The sequence below is a fragment of the Hyperolius riggenbachi genome, chromosome 5 (genome assembly GCF_040937935.1).
Source record: "Hyperolius riggenbachi isolate aHypRig1 chromosome 5, aHypRig1.pri, whole genome shotgun sequence".
Taxonomy (NCBI): domain Eukaryota; kingdom Metazoa; phylum Chordata; class Amphibia; order Anura; family Hyperoliidae; genus Hyperolius; species Hyperolius riggenbachi.
Genome location: NC_090650.1, coordinates 355572674 through 355594139, shown reverse-complemented (window position 1 = coordinate 355594139; position 21466 = coordinate 355572674). Strand labels below are relative to the sequence as shown.

At 45.6% G+C, this 21466-nt stretch overlaps 1 protein-coding gene across 2 annotated transcripts in view; it reads right to left on the bottom strand.

Annotated features, from left to right (window-relative positions):
- Positions 1-20401, bottom strand: part of SGK3 (serum/glucocorticoid regulated kinase family member 3) — a 108039-nt gene extending 87638 nt beyond the window's left edge. Inside the window, exon 1 of one of the 2 annotated variants that reach the window (XM_068237462.1) lies at positions 20295-20401. The gene's annotated coding sequence lies outside the window, so the exon portion shown is untranslated. Of the gene's footprint in view, positions 1-3288; positions 3341-20294 lie in introns of those variants that run through there. The other variant, XM_068237463.1, reaches the window with a different exon arrangement.
- Positions 20402-21466: the final 1065 nt, after the last annotated feature.

Genomic DNA, 21466 nt, shown 5'->3' with positions numbered 1-21466 from the left:
TACGGATTTCTCCGTCCCCGGGGGTGAAAGGATGGAAAAAGGGACGGAGAAATTTGTACGGGCGGGGGGTAAAGTGGTTAAAAAAAAACAAACACAAAAAAAAAAAAAAAAAAAAAATAGTTACCTAAGGGTCTGAACTTTTTAAATATACATGTCAAGAGAGTATATTTTTAAAATTATAAGCTTGTAAATAGAAGAAGTTTTAAATCAGGATAATACCATTTATTGGCTAACTAAAAAGAATAAGAATCCACCAATCTGGTATATCTGATCATGTGTGCTAAATGCCCCAATGTTATGTACGTGGGAGAAACTGGACAAACTCTGCACAAACGTATGAATGGACACAGGCACACTATTAACGATACCAAATCTGAACTCCCAGTTGTTACACACTTTCGGTCCAACGGACACAGCATGTATGATCATCGTGTCACTGCCCTGAAGGGTGGCTTAAAAACGTCAAATGATCGATTAATAGCAGAAACAAAATTTACAAATTGATCAAAGCAGTGGACAAAAGGTTTAAATAAGGACAAAAACTTTTTATATTGGTATGAGATTGAGGATATTTAACGCCAAACTCTTTCTCAGCTCATATAGCTAAACTTGTGAACTCAGAATTTACGATGCCTCTGTTGCAGTCCAACTCCCAGGTCTGGTAACATGATATAAACAAGAATTCTTATCTCTGCTAACAACCTTCCACCCCATTTAGAAGCTCGGTTTCACTTAAGGTATCTTAATGACATGTATTTATGCTTGAAAAAAATAAATAAATCTGTGTATCCTTTTGATGTTGCATGTATAAAGCTGTCTGTACCATCAGCCTGCAAGCATACAGGATTGTAAGCCCGACGAAGGCTGCAAAGCCGAAAGCTCGCTTATTCTTATTCTTTTTAGTTAGCCAATAAATGGTATCATCCTGATTTAACACGATACAATACCGTACTACTACTACTACTACTAAGCTTGTAAATAGTGATGGACGAAAATTGAAAAAAATGCACCTTTATTTCTAAATAAAATATTGGCGCCATAAATTGTGATAGGGACATCATTTAAACTGTGTAATAACCAGGACAAATGGGCAAATAAAATACATGAGTTTTAATTACGGTACCATGTATTAATTTGAAACTATAATGGCCAAAAACTGAGAAATAATGAATTTTTTCCATTTCTTTCTTAATCTTCCTGTTAAAATGGATTTAGAAAAAAATAATTCTTAGCAAAATGTACTACCCTAACACCTCACAGATTTTGTTTGGTTATTTCTACCATTTATCACATAATTCAATTATGTTCCTGTCACAATTTATAGGGAGGATATTTCATCCTGAAATAATGCTGCAGTGTATATTTTTTCACTATGAACTGAGAAAATAAAAGTATTTTTAATGGTAAAAATCAATCTTATTGTCTCAGGAAACATATCCCTGTATATACTCGCATATAAGCCGATGTACCCACTTTTCTCTCAGAAACCAGGAAAAATGTTTGATTAGCGTATAAGCCCCCTCCACAGTAGCTAGATGTGCCCCCAGGACAAGTCAGACTCCATCCCCATAGCCAGATGTGCCCCAAGGATGATACAGCTGTGTCTCAAGGCCCCACTAGATGGGGGTAATAGATATGAGACAGCGAATGCCACACAGGAAGAATCCCCAATCATTGCATCGCTGACACATTGCTTGCACGCTCCGCTCCTCAAGCCAGGGGACACAGGTAGTCCTAAGCAGTGCACTCTGCACACCATGTTGCAGGGGATAGGGGGCACAGACACAGCAGGGAGCCAGTAACAAAACCTGCTCCACTATCTGTTCTGCTCCACTGACTCGCATATAAGCCGAAGGGGTAACTTTTCAGCACATTTTTTTGTGCTGAAAAATTAGGCTTATACGTGAGTATATATTCCCTTTCACAAATTAATGCTGCAGTAGATAGTGACGGAGGTGTACACAGGAGCAAGCCTAATCGTACACAGCTGTGCTTCAGCTACAAGACTTATATCGACGTCCTCGAGGCTTAGATGAAGTCAGAGGATTATTAAAGCACCAACATATTCCAAGGATGTAGATAGACATAGGCTAAAAAGTGGTTAAAAGGAAATATTGCAGCCACCATTTCCCTTTCACTTCAGGTTACCTTTAAAGTGTTTATGGTCTCACCAGAATGATACGTGTCTTTCTTTGCCTCCTGAACTCAAACATGCAAAGCAAATTCAGCATTATGGAAACTACACTTTGCTTGAGTGAGAGTGTGATTATCTGTGATAACCGATAACAGCTTGGGAACTACACTTGTTGGAAATTTTTATTGCTAACTGGTTAATTAGCCCGCCCGTTAAAATACGGGCGCTAGGGCTAGGAGGCGACCCCCTTCCCAAGGGCGTCCGCCCGCACTCCCCGCCTCGTGCTTGCACGGCCGTGCTCCCTACCGGGTGCGCACACAGCCGCCCCCCTGCCCTTGTCCGCCTGTTTGTAACATCCGCCACATGTGCACACGGCCGCCCCCCTGCCCTTGTCCACCTGTTTGTAACGTCCGCCTCGTGCGCACACGGCCGCCCCCTGCCCTTGTCCGCCTGTTTGTAACGTCCGCCTCGTGTGCACTCGGCCGCCTCCTGCCCGTAACGTCCGTGTGCCGCATATGCGAGCTGGCAAAAAGCACGGACACAGGGACAGGGGACACAGGGACAGGTTTTATTAGTTAGGATGACAGTACAGGTGGCCATACACTAAGCAACTGTCTGGATGATGGGACTGAATACTCCATATTATACAGTACCTCTTTTGCATTAGTGCCCCAAAGTTTGCAACATACTAAATGCAGCTCTCCCATTTTGATTAAATGTTCTGTACAAATCTGACCACCTTTTGTTCCAAAGATTATGAACTACAAAACCATCAGCCCTCATTCAGTAGGTTTCGCATCTCCCAGCATGCTACTGTTTGCTTTATCAGTCACCTAAGAAACCTCCCATAAACACAATACATTTTTACTACTAGTTGGGCAGGTGATGTTAGTTTTGTTGCGCTTTCACTTTCCATACTGCTATAGTTACATCAGAACAGGTTTTTATGGCAAGACATTTACCCATGTGTTCACTAATGCTAGATACACATGATGCAGTTTCCCATCAGATCGACAGGTCAAAATAATTTCTGACAGATCCAGGCTGCTCTCGATTGATAACTGGATTCATTTTCTGCAGTAGTGATCTAAAAAAAACTATCCAGTTATCGACGGGGAACATATTTGACACGTTGGAAAGTGCCGGCTGCTTACCTGGTAGCAGTGTTCCGGCGAGTCCTCCAGGACGGCCCTCCTGAGATTGTGTAGTCTCCCCCCCCAAATCGGAAACACCTGACAAGAATTAGAATAATAGATTAGTATAAATCCCACCCCTCCACAATCTCCCCTCAGTTTAATGAAGAGAAATTAGTCCACCAACCACTAACATACCATTAATAGATATAATAGGGCCGGGAACTTAGGCGGCCGTCCTGGAGGACTCGCCGGAACACTGCTACCAGGTAAGCAGCCGGCACTTCCTCCCTACGTCCTCCAGGACGGCCCTCCTGAGATTTAGCGAGAAATTTACCTTTAGGGTGGGATAACGGCTTGAAGAACCTTGCGGCCAAAGGCCTGGTCCTGACTTGAAAGGAGCTCCACTCTGTAGTGTTTGATAAAGGTCGAGTGGCTGGACCAGGTCGCGGCTCGACATATCTGATCCAGAGAAGCTCCTGATCTCTCCGCCCAGGACGTTGATAAGGATCTTGTCGAGTGTGCCGTAATGTGGTCGGGCACCTGTAACTGAGCTTCTGAGTATGCTAGGGATATCAACTGCTTAATCCATCTAGACACTGTCATTTTAGAAACGTGACCTCCCCTCTTAGAACCCCCAAACGCTACAAAAAGGTTAGTGGAAGTTCTCCACTCTCTGGTTCTATCCAGATAAATCAAAACTGCCCTTCTAACATCCAAAGAGCTCAACCTCCTCTCCTTGTCATTCTGTGGGTCAGCCAAAAAGGAAGGGAGTACAATATCCTGGGTCCTATGAAAGGATGTAGATACTTTGGGTAAGTAAGAGGGATCTAGTTTGAAGATAATCCTGTCAGCATGGATTACCATGTACGGATCTTTAATAGATAATGCCTGGATATCTCCGATCCTGCGAGCTGAAGTAATGGCCACCAAAAAAACAACCTTAAGTGTAAGGAACTTCAAGGGGACCGAATCCAAGGGTTCAAACTTGTCTGAAGTTAAAAAATCTAATACCAATGATAAATCCCATGGGGGAACTAGCTTCTGGGGAACCGGTTGTGAACGCTCCACCGACTTCAGAAAATTTTTAACATAAACATCGGCCGATAGCCGTCTAGAAAGAAAAACCGAAAGAGCCGACACCTGGGCCCTTAGGGTACTAACAGTTAAGCCTAACTGAACCCCGTGCTGTAAAAATTCTAAAATTGAGGCAATGCTATCTGACCTGGAAACATTCTTCTGTTTCCAAGCGGAGAAGGTGTACCAAACTTTGTTGTACTTCTTCCTAGTAGCTGGCTTCCTACAGGCCAATAATGTTTTAACCACATCACTGGAAAACCCCCGATCCCTCAATATCTGCTCCTCAGGATCCATGCAGTCAGATGTAAGAATTCTGGGTTCGGATGGACCTGGCCGTTTTGTAAAAGTAGGTCCGGCCTGCACGGAAGATGCCAAGGGCCCCTGATTACTAGGGACTGAAGGAGTGGATACCAAGCTCTTCTTGGCCACCAAGGTGCTATCAATATCACCTCCACATGCTCTGTCAGGATCTTCCTGAGAACTCTTGGTATCAACTTGAATGGAGGAAACGCGTAAAGCAGACCCTCCGGCCACGGGATCGACAGGGCATCTATTCTGTTTATTGAAACAGAAGGATCCAGGGTACAAAAATCTTTGACTCTTGCGTTCCCTGGCCTGGCAAACAAATCGAGAACAGGAGTTCCCCAACTTTCTGTGATCTCCCGAAAAACGTCGGGATTGAGCTCCCATTCTGACTCTTCCACAAAGCCTCTGCTTAGAGAGTCTGCCTGTTTGTTGTGGATCCCTCGAATGTGGACCGCTGATATGGACTCCAGGTTGGCTTCTGACCATGACATGATTTGCGATGTTAGGTACTGCAGGTCCGGCACTCGAGTGCCTCCCTGTTTCCTGACATAGCAGACCGAGACAAAGTTGTCCGAGAACACGAGAACCTCCGAGTTGGAGATTATCGGATGCAGGGCTTGTAATCCCAGTAGGATCGCCCTGAGCTCTCTGTAATTGGATGATCTGTGGGACATCTGTTTGTCCCATAATCCCTGAACCTGGTGACCAAGACAGTGGGCCCCCCAACCCCAGGCACTCGCGTCTGTATACAACTTCAATGGAATCTCCTGGGTCCACCTGCGGCCCTGATTCAGGTTGGTTAGATGATCCCACCAGAGAAGGGACTCTACCACCCGATCGGGTATCGTCACTCTTCTGTCTAACGACCGATGATCTCTGTCCCAATTTGTTAGAACCCAAGTCTGTAGGTCTCGTGAATGGGCCTGGGCCCATTCTACTGCTGGAATGGCAGAAGACATCAGACCTAGGATTGATACTAATTTCCGGAGGGGAACATGAGGATTCAATCGGATTCCCTGAATCTCTGATCTCAGCTTGTCTATTTTTTGTTCGGGTAGAAAGACACGTCTGACCGTCGTGTCCCACCTTAGCCCCAGAAAAATTAAGCTCTGAACCGGGTGTAAGTGAGACTTCTCCGCGCTCACTATCCAACCCAGACTGTTCAAGAGCTGGAGCGAAAAATCTAGCTGCTTTTGCAAGACCTCCCGGGTCTCTGCCATAAAAAGAAAGTCGTCTAAGTAAGGAAGGACCCTTACATTGTGGAGATGCAAAAAGGACATCACCTCTGCCACAACCTTCGTAAAGATCCTTGGGGCCGACGAAATTCCGAACGGGAGAGCCTGATATTGAAAGTGGCATATCGACTCCCCTGTCTGGACAGCAAATCTCAGATACTTCTGAAACAGGGGGTGGATTGGGATGTGGAGGTAAGCATCCTCCAGATCCACCGTTGCCAGAAATTCCCCTGGAGACATGAGGTTGCGAACAGAGGCAATGCTCTCCATTCTGAACCTCTTCTCCACAATGTAAGGGTTCAAAGGTTTCAAATTCAAGATCATTCGAAACTTTCCTGATTGTTTCTGGATCAAGAATACTCGTGAGTAGAATCCCTTCCCCTGTTCCTGAGTTGGAACCGGTCGAATCACGTTCTTCTGCAGAAGGGAGGAAACAGAGTCCATGAAGGCTTCCGCTTTGATCTGATCCCTGGGAATAGAAGTGACTATAACCCGGGAGGGAGGAGGAGATACAAATTCTATTCTGTAACCATGCTGAATTAGAGTCAGAATAAACTCGTTCTTTGTTATCTTTTGCCACTCTGGAACGAAGTGGAGAAGCCTCCCCCCCACCGGGATCCCTGAATAAACAGCACATTGTAGCATAAAACAAACAGGAATCAAAAAGTACCTTACCGGCTGCTGTCCTGACTCCCCAGTGACAGCCGGAGGCATCTGCCTAGTCTCTGGAGTGGGCTCTGCTGACTGCTCCATGGCCCCTGCAGAGTATCGCTGCACACAGTGCAGTCCTGGCGGCGTGCTGGGTGGTCTGCTGTCCGGCCGTATAGCTGCTTGCAGCGGCGGGGAGTGCTGCGCGGATTCCGAGCTGCACAGTGTGGCCAGGCTGCGTGCGAGGTGATCCCCAGATGCGCACGTCGGGACCGCCCCTTTTATGCGCACACGTGCCTCCGCGTCTGACGCTGGCCATGCGGCGTGGTTCCGCGTCACTTCCGACTTCAACTTCCGGAATTCCAATGCGGAAGAGAAGCCGGCGTCCACCCAGCCGCCATGCCGTCCGAGAGAGCAGTGGAATGGGAGAAATCCTACGACCTCCCCCACCCCAACACGTGGAGAAAGGTATGGCTGCCAAACAATCCACTAGCCGGGTCGCGCCCAGCGCAGACCCGAACCGCTCTCAGACAGAAATCTTGACTTGAGCCTGGTCATTTAGATAAAGTAGGTGCCATCAGGCTCCCCTACCACCAGGATTCCGTAGGTGCTTCCGTGGTGAGTCTAGGAAACTTACAAAAAACTGAGGGGAGATTGTGGAGGGGTGGGATTTATACTAATCTATTATTCTAATTCTTGTCAGGTGTTTCCGATTTGGGGGGGGGAGACTACACAATCTCAGGAGGGCCGTCCTGGAGGACGTAGGGAGGAATTATCATTTCAACCCAATGTCAGCGCTATATTTATATAGCGCCGACATTTTCCGCAGAGCTGTACAGACTATATTGTCTTGTCACCAACTGTCCCTCAGAGGAGCTCACAATCTAATCCCTACCATAGTCATATGTCTATGTATGTATCGTGTAGTGTATGTACCACACTCTGGGACCAATTTAGGAGGAAACCTTTAACTTAACTGTATATTTTTGGGATGTGGAAGGAAACTGGAGTGCCCGGAGGAAACCCACACAGACACGGGGAGAGCATACAAACTCTGTGCAGAGTGCCCTAGCTTGGATATGAACTGGGGACCCAGAGCTGCAAGGCGAGAGCGCTAACCACTACGCCCTGTGCTGCCCGAATTCAAATGGAGGAGTAGTGAAATTATATTGATCCCACTGGGTATGGTGTACTTCCTGTAACCATAGAAATTAAACTCGCAAGGACAGGGACCTCCCCCTAGTGTTTCCTGTTTCTGTGTATTTTAGCAAATTAACATGTACTAGTATTGGTGATGTTTTCAAAGTACAACTACACATAGATTGTATGGATTAGTACTTGTGTCTTTGGCTGTCCTGATTGTATTATGTATTTAGCCTCTTCATTATTGTATGTTTTGAGAAATATATATATACACACACACATATACATACACACACACATACACAAAAGATGATGGCGCCATTTAAATAATAAAAAAAAATAAGCTGCAGTTGTCATATCTGAAGATTGGTGCAGAAATGGGGCATATGGACCGGTTTGCATTCCAGGTATTATAGCTGCATCTGTGAATAACATTTCTGCATCCACTGCAAGGGTTACCTTGTCATAGATATGCAATTATAACCAAAGGTTCCTTCTCAACTAAGAACAATCGTTTGTCTGGGCAGTGAAAACAACTATTCTTCACCACAGCTACAATATCATGTTGCTAGGTACCTTTTAGTCATTTTCTCATATGAACACAACAAACTGCGTGCGTCTTTACAATTCTATGTTTGGTCTTCTGCAATTTTCCACTGGGTCAATCTGACTTAACTGTCACTGTATTCCCTGTACTGTGAGGACTCTGCTCACCATCCCTCCTACATAGAGCATGCTTGGAAGAGAAGAGAGTGTAAACTGTATGCACATTACTATGCTCTGCAGGCTGAAGGTAACTGCTGCCTTGCAATTATCCCTGTCCTTTGCGTTCTTATAGCCAACCATGGTGATATAATCATAGTGGTTCTTGCTTTTCTTCAAAAGTTTATTTTATTTTAGGGAAAGTTCTCAGGAATAAATGGAAACATTAAAGGACTACTACAGCAGAAAGTAGTTCAAATCTGACAGGTTTTGGACTAGTCCATCTTCTCATACGTCATCCTTTAAAAAGGTTTTAAAGGATATCCAAGGTGAAAATAAACTGATGAGATAAAGAATTGTATCTATCCTCCCTCTCCCAAAAATGATTTTTTTTAGCTATCCTGCAGTTTTATTTTAGATTTAAATCTAGTTTTTACGGCTTCATTTTCTCTGCTCAACGGCTCCTTCATTGAAGAATGCCGGAGCCCAAATCTGAATTATTGACCCTTTTTATCTCTTTCCTGCTCTCAGAAGCCATCTACTAACATTAAGTTGTTTGCTGTAATTTCTTATCAGGGAGGGTTATGCTACTGTCCGATCCAGTCCCGACCCGGACAGAAACTGTCACTTGCATACCTCATGTTTAACTCTTTAAGGCAGAGAAAGAAAGAAAAAAAAGGAAGCATAGTCATTTGTGTGCTTGGCACTGTACATACACATGTCTATCTAATTATGTCACATGTCACCTCGGTTGTCCTTTAAATCAGTTGCAAAAGCAGTCAGATGATTGTGATCCAGGGTCTATTATTTTATTTTTTTACAAAAAGTCTTTTTTCCCCTCATATGACTTCGATTTTGCCATGATTGCAGTACCACCAACCACCTTCTGTCTATGTTCCAGCTGAACGGGAACCCTGGCATCTGCTTGATTATTCACAGTGGTGGGAGATTTAAAGTTGGGATATTTCTGTTCCCTCTCCTCTCCATTTTGAAAGCCATATGGGTAGGCACTGGCTCAGGGGGAGGTGCTATGTGCTTAGTAGCTCCTCCTTCCTGGCCATCTGACTTACATGGCTAGTTTATTATTTTTTCTAACTGCAGTTAAAAAGACTTGTTCACCAGGCCAGATTATAATATAAATGCGAACGTTTGGATGTTTGTTACTCAATCACGCACCAATGGCTGAACAGATTTGAATGAAATTTGGCACACACATAGTACATTACCTGGAATAACATATAGGATACTTTTTATCCCCATAACCAAAAAGTGGGCAGAGACAAATACAAATGTCACTGGGAAAAATGTAAACTGCAGCCATTCTTACACTGTCAATGGCAGGGTTCTTAAAAACTTTGCACAGTCGGTGACTGGGAGTCATATTCAGAAAAGTGGGTGGAGCCTACAAAAGCCAATCAAAATTCACCCATTGATCTTCAAAAGGGAATGTTTAATTGCTGCCATTCTTGCACTGTTAATGGCACAAGCCTCAAACCTGGTACAGTTGGTCATTGGGTGACTGGAATTCAAATTCAGAAAAAGGGGTGGAGCCCCAGCCAATCAGATTTGTTTAATTTCAATGCAAATTATTGATGCCAAAGACCGCAAAGCTCACAAACCAGATCATTGAGTAATTGCAGCCCTCGGACGCATCGGCCAGCAATCAGCCTGGTGGATCAGTTCCAGGCGAGAGTACTGTTCTCCCCGCCCACCGCGTGTGCGGTCACTCATGCACCGCTCTGTCGCCTCTCTTACCTTACCCCCTCCCACATAACAGGACACGTCGCTAGCCCGTGTACATGACTGCCTTTGCACCACTTGGTTACGAATTTCTTATTGCCTCATTTAATCTGACCGTGTGCGGAATGCAAGCCATAGCACCGTAGAGAGCTTCAATAAATCAAACCCACAGATTTACACAAGAGCTTGCAATCCGTTCAAGTTTCAAAAGTTCTTCCAAAACACTATGACAATGCAACAAAACTAAGTAATCGAGTAAACGTATATCACGCATGTGCGGATCTGTCCTGCCTCTGCATAGCAACAGTACACGTCGTCAGCTACATAGCTGTCTCGCATCTGTGCAGCCCGACCCAGTGATGTCGCCCAAGGGAATCAGGTGCCGATTCCTGACGGGCGACATCCATCAAAGGTGTGTATGCACCTTAAGGCTGTGCAGTGCCAGGTATACACAAACAACGGGCTGGAAATAAATGTGCAGAGAACCATTTCTGAGCTCTCTCTCTATGAAAGTACCATTAGGGAAAAAGTGCCCAAGAAAGATAATCCAGTGACTTCCCACACCCCCTCAAGCACTAGGACAACCCCCCCCCCAAAAAAACAAAAAAAAAAAACTGTCCAACAAAAGCTTGTTGAAGAGTTTCATGCTGCCTGCAGGACAAGCTCCATGCTACTCCGCAGGCGCCTGCAGTCAGTGTGTCTATCCAATGTGCCACGCACATTCACAAACGTAGCACTGCTGAGACTTTCTGAAGGACCCAGGCAGCAGCTTGGTCTGGTCATTTAGAGGCTTACCTCTACCAAGGTATCTGGACCCCCCCAAAGTCACATGGCCCCAGTATTACTGCCTACGCTGTAGACCCGCGCAGCATATGAATAGGTGCCTTCAATGGTTCCAGAAAACCTGCTTGGATTTTTTTCTTTACTTAAAAGGACCACTATCGCGAAGAAAGTGGGCAGTTAAAATCTGACAGAACCGACAGGTTTTGAGCCAGTCCATCTCCTCATGGGGGATTCTCAGGGTTTTCTTTATTTTCAACAGCATTTCCTGAATAGCAGTTTAACTGCCAAAATAGTAAGATACCAGCCGGCCTCCCTACTCACTTGCACACTATTTTGTCAGACTTTGCAAGTGCTGTCCAGGACATGCTGTTGAAAACAAAGAGAACCCTGAGAATCCCCATGAGGAGATGGACTGGCCCAAAACCTGTCGGTTCAGTCAGATTTTCACTGCCTACTTTTTTTTGCGATTGTGGTCCTTTAAATTGTCTGTTAGCGGCATGGCAATAGTCAGAACCCTACTCATCAAATCACTGTGAGGATTGCTAAACGGTTAGTGAAATGGCAGCCATGCAGTTACAGTCTCATGCACACACCTGCAGTGTAAAAACATTTCCAATAAATTCAGGCAGTCGTGGAATCATGACGATAGGTTCTCACTGAATGCATGTGTGTGCATGCCACAGCATGGCTGCTAATAATAGTCTGATATGACCCATGTGGAGATAAAAGCATTTGTTACCTATAAGATGCCATTTTTCTAAAAAAAATAAAATAAAAAATAAATCAATGCTAGCTTGACTGTATTTCTTGTCCTCAAACCTCTAAAAGAACATTAGTAAATCAAACCACAGATTTGCATAAGAGCTTGCAATCCGGTCAAGTTTCAAAAGTTCTTGCAAAACACTATGGCAATGCAACAAAACTAAGCAATTGAGGAAATGTATATTTTCCCAGCTTGCGAAGAACTTTCTTAAAGGTGACCTTGAAGAGGATCCATGCATATGAATTCTCAGTTATATTCTGAAACTGAAGAGTTTTATAGAGCACAGGCGCTACTTCCCCGCCTTGAAGACCCCTTTTTTTCTGGATTATCCAGAAAGAATCCTGTAGTTAACTCAAGTCTGCTTGCTGAATTCCACATAATCACTCCTCATATCATTCTTCCAGTTGACTTATGCTGTCTGCTCTCCAAGTAAGCAGCATGAGTCATCAGAAGGGAGGGGTGAGGCGCGATCACATGGGAGTCAGCAAGTTCAGCTGTGCCTCCACTCTCAGTAGTGAATTTGAACTACATGATTTTTTTTTATGGCTGGATATGATAGAAGAGGGGTATACTGGTTAAGAAACAGCATCAGAGAGGTGTTATAATACAAACGTCTGTTTCAGAAAAGATCACTGACCTCTTATGTACTAATACACTCTTTGGTCACTTTAAAATGCCCCTAAATATAAATGTTTAGGCACTCTGTGTAGGGAATGTTTATGTCAGGGAGAGAATTATCGTTGTAGGGAAAAATAAATAGAACAAGTAATAGAAATCAAATACCTAGACACTGATTAAGGCTCCACTCACACTGGGATCAGGGCAGGATTTGCACTTTTTACCGTCCAAGAGTGCACCAGCCACTACCTGACAAACAGCAAACCCCCTACCACATACACACACACACTTTTATTGGTCCCAGTAATCAATGTATTTAAAGATTCTTATTAATGATGCAATTTTGCTGAACTATCAACCTTCCGATTGAATGGATTGGAAAGTGTTGATGGTGCCAATTGACTACAAATGATCGATTTGTCACTCATTTTATCAATCTGTTTTGTGGATCAATTACATCTGAAATGATTGGAATGGTTACATTTTTATTCCATCTATGGGCTAAATCAATGCTTTCCGCTGATAGGCTGGAGCTGGGTGGAGTTGGACTCAAAGAGCAGCTGACTGATTACGAGTGACAGCTCAGGTCACAGACAAACTGCCCACGTTTGCTGTCCCTTCATCCCGCGAGTCACAGACACTTGCCTGACTGCTGCAGTTCAAGTTTGGCAGCTTGACTGCATGAGTGCGCCAGCCTGCCCCTTGCTTCCTGGTGCCCTAGGCCATGGCCTTTGTGGCCATGCCTGAAATCTGGCATTGACTGCTGTAAGTGACAATCAAACCTGGTTGACTGGCACTTAAAGTGAACCAGAGACAAAGCACCCTCAAGTATTTTACCATATATATATCAGTGGGAACATTAGAGAAAACACCTACCCTGCTCTCTGTTTCATTCTTCACTGTTCAGCGTGCTTGTTATCAGCCCTGATAAAATCCGACTGAGCAGTCTGGCTTTGCTTAGGAATCATTATAGCTGAGTCATTATAGCAGAGACAGAAGGGAGCAGGCTTGGGCTTGAAAAAGACATCAGAGAAGACAGACTCAGCTATAATGATTCCTGAGCAAAGCCAGCCTGCTCAGTCGGGGATTTTATCAGGGCTGATAACAAGCATGCTGAGCAGTAAAGAATGAAACAGAGAGCAGGGTAGGTGTTTTCTCTAATGTTCCCACTGATATATATGGTAAAATACATGAAGGTGCTTCATCTCTGGTTCACTTTAAAGACAATGTACTACCCAGGCCCTGGGGATTCTCTCCAGATACAAGAACACTTGTTCCTTCTAAATCTCTTTATGCACCTTCTCATACCAAACTACTTTCTATACAGCATACCGAATCTACTGCTATTTGGTCCACTTTAAAAGTGAGAAAAAATAATGACAGCAGGCAATTATTGCCAAATGTTACCCTGTATGATTATGCCACGTGGTGCAGTTGTTTTCATACAGACTGGGTAATGAGCTCATGTCTATGGGTTTCCTGGCAGATTGTGAAAAGGTGATCAGGCAGGTAACAAAACCTTGCCCAAACACCATTACTGAAAGGACACCTGACTCCATACCTGTTCAGTTCCACCTGCCAATGTGTCCAGTATGGGGCCAAGTACATACTGGCCCCCTGTTTGGATGGGCTACCCTCCGTTGTGCCGCTTTGCCCCCCGGTGATGACCTGGATTGTAACCAGTCAAACTGAGGATGAAGGAGCGGCACATCCTCTGTGCACCGAGGCTGCAGCCGGGAGAGTTCTGGGTATGTGGACTTCAGGAGTGCCACTACTATGCTACAGCCCGACTCACTTCCAAAGGCAGAATAACCATAATTTACAGCCTTGGCTTCTTAACCCTTTGGCTTTTTTCAGACGGACACCTGAACAGACCATTTGTGGAGCAGTTCAGCATCCCATCTGCTGGCTATGAGCCCCATTCAGGTGCAATTTAAATGCAGCCGAATGCCAGTGTTTGTAACAGCACAGGTGCCAGTAGCACTTGACACATAGGCTATCATTCATGAAAGTGCTGTCGGTATGGAGAATCAGTGCGGGAAAACACCGCTGGCGGTGTTTTAGACTTCTGGCTGCTGATAGAGTTGGGCGAACAGTTCGGCTGTGTTAGCCGAACTGTTCGGCTGCCCAACCTGTCATTTTGATGTGGCTCTTACTACTTCCGGGTCGCAATGACCCGGAGTAGTACGTCTGCGCTGGCCCGGCGGAGCGCGTCCTAGATCGCGCTCCCGTTGCCGGGCACTCTCTGCGCATGTGTGTGACGTCACTCAAGACGTCACACACATGCGCAGAGAGTGCCCGGCAACGGGAGCGCGATCTAGGACGCGCTCCGCCGGGCCAGCGCAGACGTACTACTCCGGGTCATTGCGACCCGGAAGTAGTAAGAGCCACATCAAAATGACAGGTTGGGCAGCCGAACAGTTCGGCTAACACAGCCGAACTGTTCGCCCAACTCTAGCTGCTGATTCATAAAAATGTATCCAGTTGCAGTAGCACTGCGGAGATTCCCCGAACTAGGCTGGCGGTAGGCTTGCGGGGACACGGAAGCTGCCGAGTTGATACATTTCTCCGTGTTCCGCTCTGCTGCAGCTGCCTGGGAGGTCTGTGTGTCTCCATTCACTTACATTGTTATCGCCACATCAGAGGGAGCGGTACTTCCCGACCTCACACCGCTTGCGGTGATCTTTATGAATTAACATTTTGCTACATTTTTTACAATAATCACCGCATAAGGCGATGATTTATCGCTGTGCTCGGTAAGGTCAGCTTTTGATGCGGAAGGAGCCTTTATGAATGCAGATTTTGCTACGTGTGCGGTAAAGTCAGCTGTTTTAAGCATGCGGAAATGCTTTATGAATGATAGCCATTGTGGTGTTACTCCGGGGCAGAAAACCTTGACATGTCGGGTCTGAGTAAGGGCTGGTTCAGACGGGCGTTTTTGTGGCGTTTAACGCAGCGTTTCAGTCACAGCGTTTTTTGGGATCTACTGCCATCCCATGCAAGTGAATGGGAGCGTTTAGAGCTGGCTTTTGCAGGCTTTCATGAAAGCCTGGCAGTAGATCCCAGCGTTGCGTCTAGTCTCAAAAGCAACATGCTGCTTTCAGAGGCAGTAAACGCGAGGAAACAATAGCAGAGACCAGAACTGCTAGCCTTGAACGCTTTTCAAAAGCTAGCTTTTAAACGCTGGCGTTTAAACGCTGGCGTTTAAACGCAATGCCAAGCAAAAGCTCAGCAGACGCCCGTGTGAACCAGCCCTTACTTTGAAAATCACCATTCCTTTTCGATTGGGCAAGCAGCAATACAGTATAATCTTACTATAGTGAACTCGTATAAAGTAGAATATTGGGTATAGTAAACTAAGTGTCCATGTCCCAGCCATGTGTCCTTATAAGTATATGGGAGTAGAGCCTGGTATAGTAAATCCAGATATAATAGAATTTTGGTTATATTTAACCTGTTATTTGGCCCCTCAGTGTTCTGCATCCGGCTATAGTGGAAAGTGGGCAGGCACATGCGTCATATGTCAGTCAGAGACCCATAATTTGGCTGCGAGCCACTTGTAGCCTGCTCGCTATCTGCGCGCTACTCTGGGCCTACATCGACCGATGCATGGGCTATAGACTACAAGCTGCATTTACTGGTGAGACCAGTGCTTCCTGTGTAAGCTGATGTCTGATTACTGAGGAAATTCTTGATTATCTGTGACTTGCCTGTGCACGTTTGCAACACTAGGCTGCACAGAAATGTGGACAGAGTCCCACACTCTCAGTATTGTACCTGCATTAACTGGTGAGACCTATGAGTCCTGTGCAAGCTATTGCATAAATATTGCATGCAAATCCCTGCAAATTGAGCATTGTACATTTTGATTTAGCCAAGATGCTGGTCTGTGCTCACCTGCTGAGGCATTAAAGAGAAAAAATTCCCAATCACTGACTGACTGAGGTGGGCTCAGAAAAACAAAAACAAAAACAACAACAAAAACAACAACACAGTACTAGGCTACCTGATCCGGGGGCTGAGCGGATCAGGTAGCCGCAAAAAAACGCTGCTCCTGTGGGCTGCACTGGCCCACTTTCACGACCTATAGGTCACTACGCTGAAATGAGAGATTCTCTCATCCAGCATGCAGGGAGGTGGAGGAGCGGCAGGGAGCGCGGCCAGGGGGAGAGAGCTGCCCAATGGCAGCTCTGGAAACCCTGTAGGAATGTCCCTAGCGGGCGTTTTGAACAGGGAATTCCTTTCCCTGTGTTTACCTCAGAGATAGCGACAAATATTGTCGCTACTCTCGGGGGGGGGGGGGGGGCTATAGCGCGGTGGAGCGGGGACAGAGAGGCATTTGATTTCCATGTAATCAATACTAGTTGCCTGGCAGCCCTGTTGATCTGCTGACATAAGTAGTGTGAGTCAAAACCCTGATGCAAGCATATGGCTAAACCAGTAGCACCTGAGTCAGAGTACCTGGTCTGCTGCATGCCTGTTCAGGGTCTATAACTAAAAGTTAGAGACACAGGAACAGGAGGACTGCCAGGCAACTGGTATTGTTTAAAATGAAATAAATATGGCAGCCTCCATATTCCTCTCGCCTTGAGTTCCCTTTAAAACAGAGGGTTGTTTTTTTTAGAAATTATTCAGACCAAACCACCCAAGTGACCATATAAGGTGTCCCACAATGCATCACTGCTGAATATGCACATCATTCCTTTGTTGTCCTGGAAAGCTAAACACACCTCCAGAACCACTGGAATGCAATGATTAGCTTGTTGTTCAGCACCACACTGAGGGCTCGTTTCCACTATTGCGGTGCAGAATCGCCTGGATTCCACCGCTGATGAAATAGCGTGAAATAGCATGCGGATGCAATTTTTTTGCGCGTTTTTTGCCGCGAATTCGCATGCAAATTCGCATAGGTGAGGGTATATGCGAATTTAACCATGTCACTGCCTGTTTGAAGGTACATTGGTACCTATGCGAATTTGCATGAAAATTCGCATACCATAGCCACAGGCGAATTCCCTATTAAATACATTAGCGGAGATTCGCATGCATTCCACTCGCAGGCGAATTCTGTGGCTCTTTTGTGCGTTTTTTCACCGCTGAAAAAAAGCACCTCAACAACGCTACAGTGGAAACAGGCCCATCCACTTGCATTACATGTGCGAATCCGCATGCGTTGGACGCATGCAGATTCGCGATAGTGGAAACGAGCCCTAATGCATTTTTGGTCCTTTTTAGCCTTTTACACACTACTAGGAGTTCTGGTTCACCATCAGCTTGCTGGGCAATCGAGAACATATAGAGGTGATCATTGCCACTACAACACCAATAAAGAGCTAATACAGCGACTGAAAAAGGGCCCCTCAAGTCTCAGGGCCCTGGTGCTGCCACTACCTGTGCATCCCCCATTGCTATGCCACAGAACAGGCTTAGACGCCACATTTTAATTCAGAAGTCAAAGTCACCTTTCAGCTCAAATCCCCAGCAAAAGCATCAGTCATGCTAAATTCACCCTATTTAGTTTACATTGCTGGAGTACTGCATACAAAGGGATGAACATAAAGGATGCTCAATGGGGACATTGAGCAACAAATTCTATATTCAGCTTTTCAATGCACCCTCCATACAAAGTTCACAATGACAGAGTGACATGAGGCCTGGAAGTGTAGAGTCCCCCCTCCCCGGCATGTTCACAGCTTCCTGCCTCAGTCAGTTCAGTGTTGGAGGGCTGGGAAGTGCTGTGTCAGCAGGAGAGAGGAATGTGATCTCAGTAAATCAACATGCTGTCCCACCAGCAATAGGCTAGCAGGAAGAGGGCAGACAGTTATATAACCATGTGCAGGGAGCAGAAGGAATGATCAGTGAAAACTTATATAGCACCATCATCTTCTGTAATGCTGTACAAGGTGAAATACAAAATGGGCATATAATACAGAGGAAGTTAACAACATTAACACCTGCAGGAGTGCAGCCACGCCTCAGCCATAAGTGGCTACTGCACAGGTGCAGATGGATGCAGATACAGCATGGCTGCAAACGTCCACAAGAGGGTCCCGGCAAGTGACAGTGGGGTCAAGGAGGACAAGAATCTGTTTTTTCTTCTCCACTTCATTTCAGGTTTTCTTTAAGTTATGGACATCCGAGGTGAAAATAAACTAATGAGAAAAACAATTGCATCTATCCTCCTTCTCCTAAAATTGACTATTTTTTAGATATCCCACAGTTTTATTTTATATTTAAATCTAGTTTTTAAGTTTTTACTGTGCCATTGTCTATGCTCAGTGACACCTTCATTGAAGTATGTCAGAGCTCAAATGTATGAATTATTGACCCTTTCTATCTCTTTCCTGCTCTCAGAAGCCATGAATTGGTTGTGTACTATGAATAATTACTAGAAGATTAGCAGCAAAGAAAATATTCTCATACTTTTATTTTCAGGTATATAGTGTTTTTTCTAACATTGCATGATTCTATAATATGTGCAGATTACACAACACTCAGCATTCAAAATGAGTCTTTCAGAGCAGTCTGTGAAGTAATGACATCTCCTCTGGCAGAGGAAAAGTAAACATTTCAATTATAGTTGAGATAATAAAAGTGAGATAACAGCCCTCTCCACAACCAACTTGGTTGGAGAGCTTAATAGCTTTTTTGCATAGAGATAACAACTGGAGTTTCTCAACTCTTCCTGTACTGGAAACAATTAGACTGATGTATCTGATCTTAATGTTTAATTTCTTAACTGTACTACACATACAAATCATAATATCATAATTTTTTTTTCGCTTCAGTGTCTCTTTAAGTCACATACACATACACTAAATAGAACATGCTATATTCTAAAAACTGCAACAGTGGGACAGCAGTAATAACCCTTTCCAACCCTGCATCAGACTGTGTCAGTTCAGCACCAACGTTGGACATAGTCAGACATGGCAGCCGCAAGGGGCCCCGGTGTCCAGAAAGGTGTCAGCCTCTTCTGGTTAAAATGTTGGACTTTGATCACCTCCCGCAGTGCCGAACCACTTGGACCACATCATTTAAATATTATGTGTGCCCTTTTGGGCTCCCCGTTGCCAGATGCAGTCCAGTACCATGTAAGGCTACAAGGATCAATAAGTCAGACTAAGTTCGAGACATTGATCACCTTTGGCACCATGCTGCGCCGCATTATAACGCAGTTACACTGGCGCCCATGCAATGGGGCAAACCTACAGCGTACAAGCTGGCACTATCCCCCTTGCTGATGCCAAGTTGCCTCCTTGCTCCTGTGTGAGGAGGTGGAGACCCTACCAGCTCCCCCGCAGCGGTACCTACCAATCACTGATAAAAACTAAACTAGATTGGAAAGGGTTATTGCAATACATATGTTCAATGCTGTCTGTAAAGAGTTGTGAAAAATGCCAGCATTATCAAATCAGAAAACAAGTATTTTGTACATAGTGATTGTGAAGTCTGCAGGGAAAGCACTTCAGCACGATGGTGGTGCCAGAACTCACACTAGATTTATCAACACACAAAAAAGTCAACAATTAATTAAGAACACTGAATGCTCAGTGCAGCACTTCTTCAGCTCAAAGTGCAGCTCAGGGCAAGCAGTGCAGTTACATGTCTCAGCAAACACCGGCCAGTTACCCAGAGAGGATCCCTTACTTGGGAAAATACAAGACACATCACTGCATCATCACACACGACGTGACGTCACCAGGCACTAGAGATCAGATCTCCGGCTTACACATTATTGTATTCTTTGAATCATTTTTGTTAAGAGTTTCAAAGCCGGCTGAACACCAGTGTAAATCTCCCCTTATAGTCACTGCAAGTACTTAATTACCATAATACATAATTCATTCTCCTCTAATGACCCGGAAAATCCCCCTCCCCGCGTAAAGAGTTTGTTAAGCACTCCAGGCTCCAGCAGGTCAAGCGGCAAGAGAGTGAGAGCAGCAAGCAAACCGGCCGGCAGGAAACACACACCCAGCACAAAGCATGCAAGAAAGAGCGGAACATACCAGAGGCAGCGCTGCACCGCGCCGGTCACCCAGTGTGTGAAGTTTGAACGGATCTTCCTCTTTCCTGGGTTCTTCTGTGTTTACAAGTGTATCTTGTGACGTGTCAGCAGAGCTCCTCCCGCCTGCAGGCTGGACTTACACACTGACTGACTGCTGCCACACACAATGCATGCTGGACTGACTGCAGCAGCCAAACACACACACACACTGCACTGACTGCAGCAGCCACACACACTGCATGCTGGACTGACTGCAGCAGCCAAACACACACTGCACTAACTGCAGCAGCCAAACACACACTGCACTAACTGCAGCAGCCACGCACACACTGCACTGACTGCAGCAGCCACTCACACACTGCACTAACTGCAGCAGCCACTCACACACTGCACTAACTGCAGCAGCCACGCACACACTGCACTAACTGCAGCAGCCACGCACACACTGCACTAACTGCAGCAGCCACACATCAGACTGACTGACTGCTGCCACGCTCACAAACTACATTCTGGGCTGACTGCAGCAGCTACACACACACACTGCACTGACTGCAGCAGCCACACACACTGCACTGACTGCAGCAGCCACACACACACTGCATGCTGGACTGACTGCAGCAGCCACACACACACTGCATGCTGGACTGACTGCAGCAGCCACACACACTCTGCACACTGTACTGATTCATTGACTGCTGCAACACACACACACACTGCATGCTGGACTGACTGCAGCAGCCAAACACACGCTGCACACTGTACTGTTTCATTGACTGCTGCAACACACACACTGCATGCTGGCCTGACTGCAGCAGCCACACACACACACACACTCACACACTCTGCACTGATTGACTGCTGCCACACACACACACACTGCAATGACTGCAGCAGCCACACATCAGACTGACTGCTGCCACACACACATTACATGCTGCAATGACTGCAGCAGCCACACACACTGCATGCTGTACTGACTGCAGCAGCCACACACACTGCATGCTGTACTGACTGCAGCAGCCACACACACTGCATGCTGTACTGACTGCAGCAGCCACACACACTGCATGCTGTACTGACTGCAGCAGCCACACACACACACACACACACACACACACACACACACACACACACTCTGCACTGATTGACTGCTGCCACACACACACACTGCAA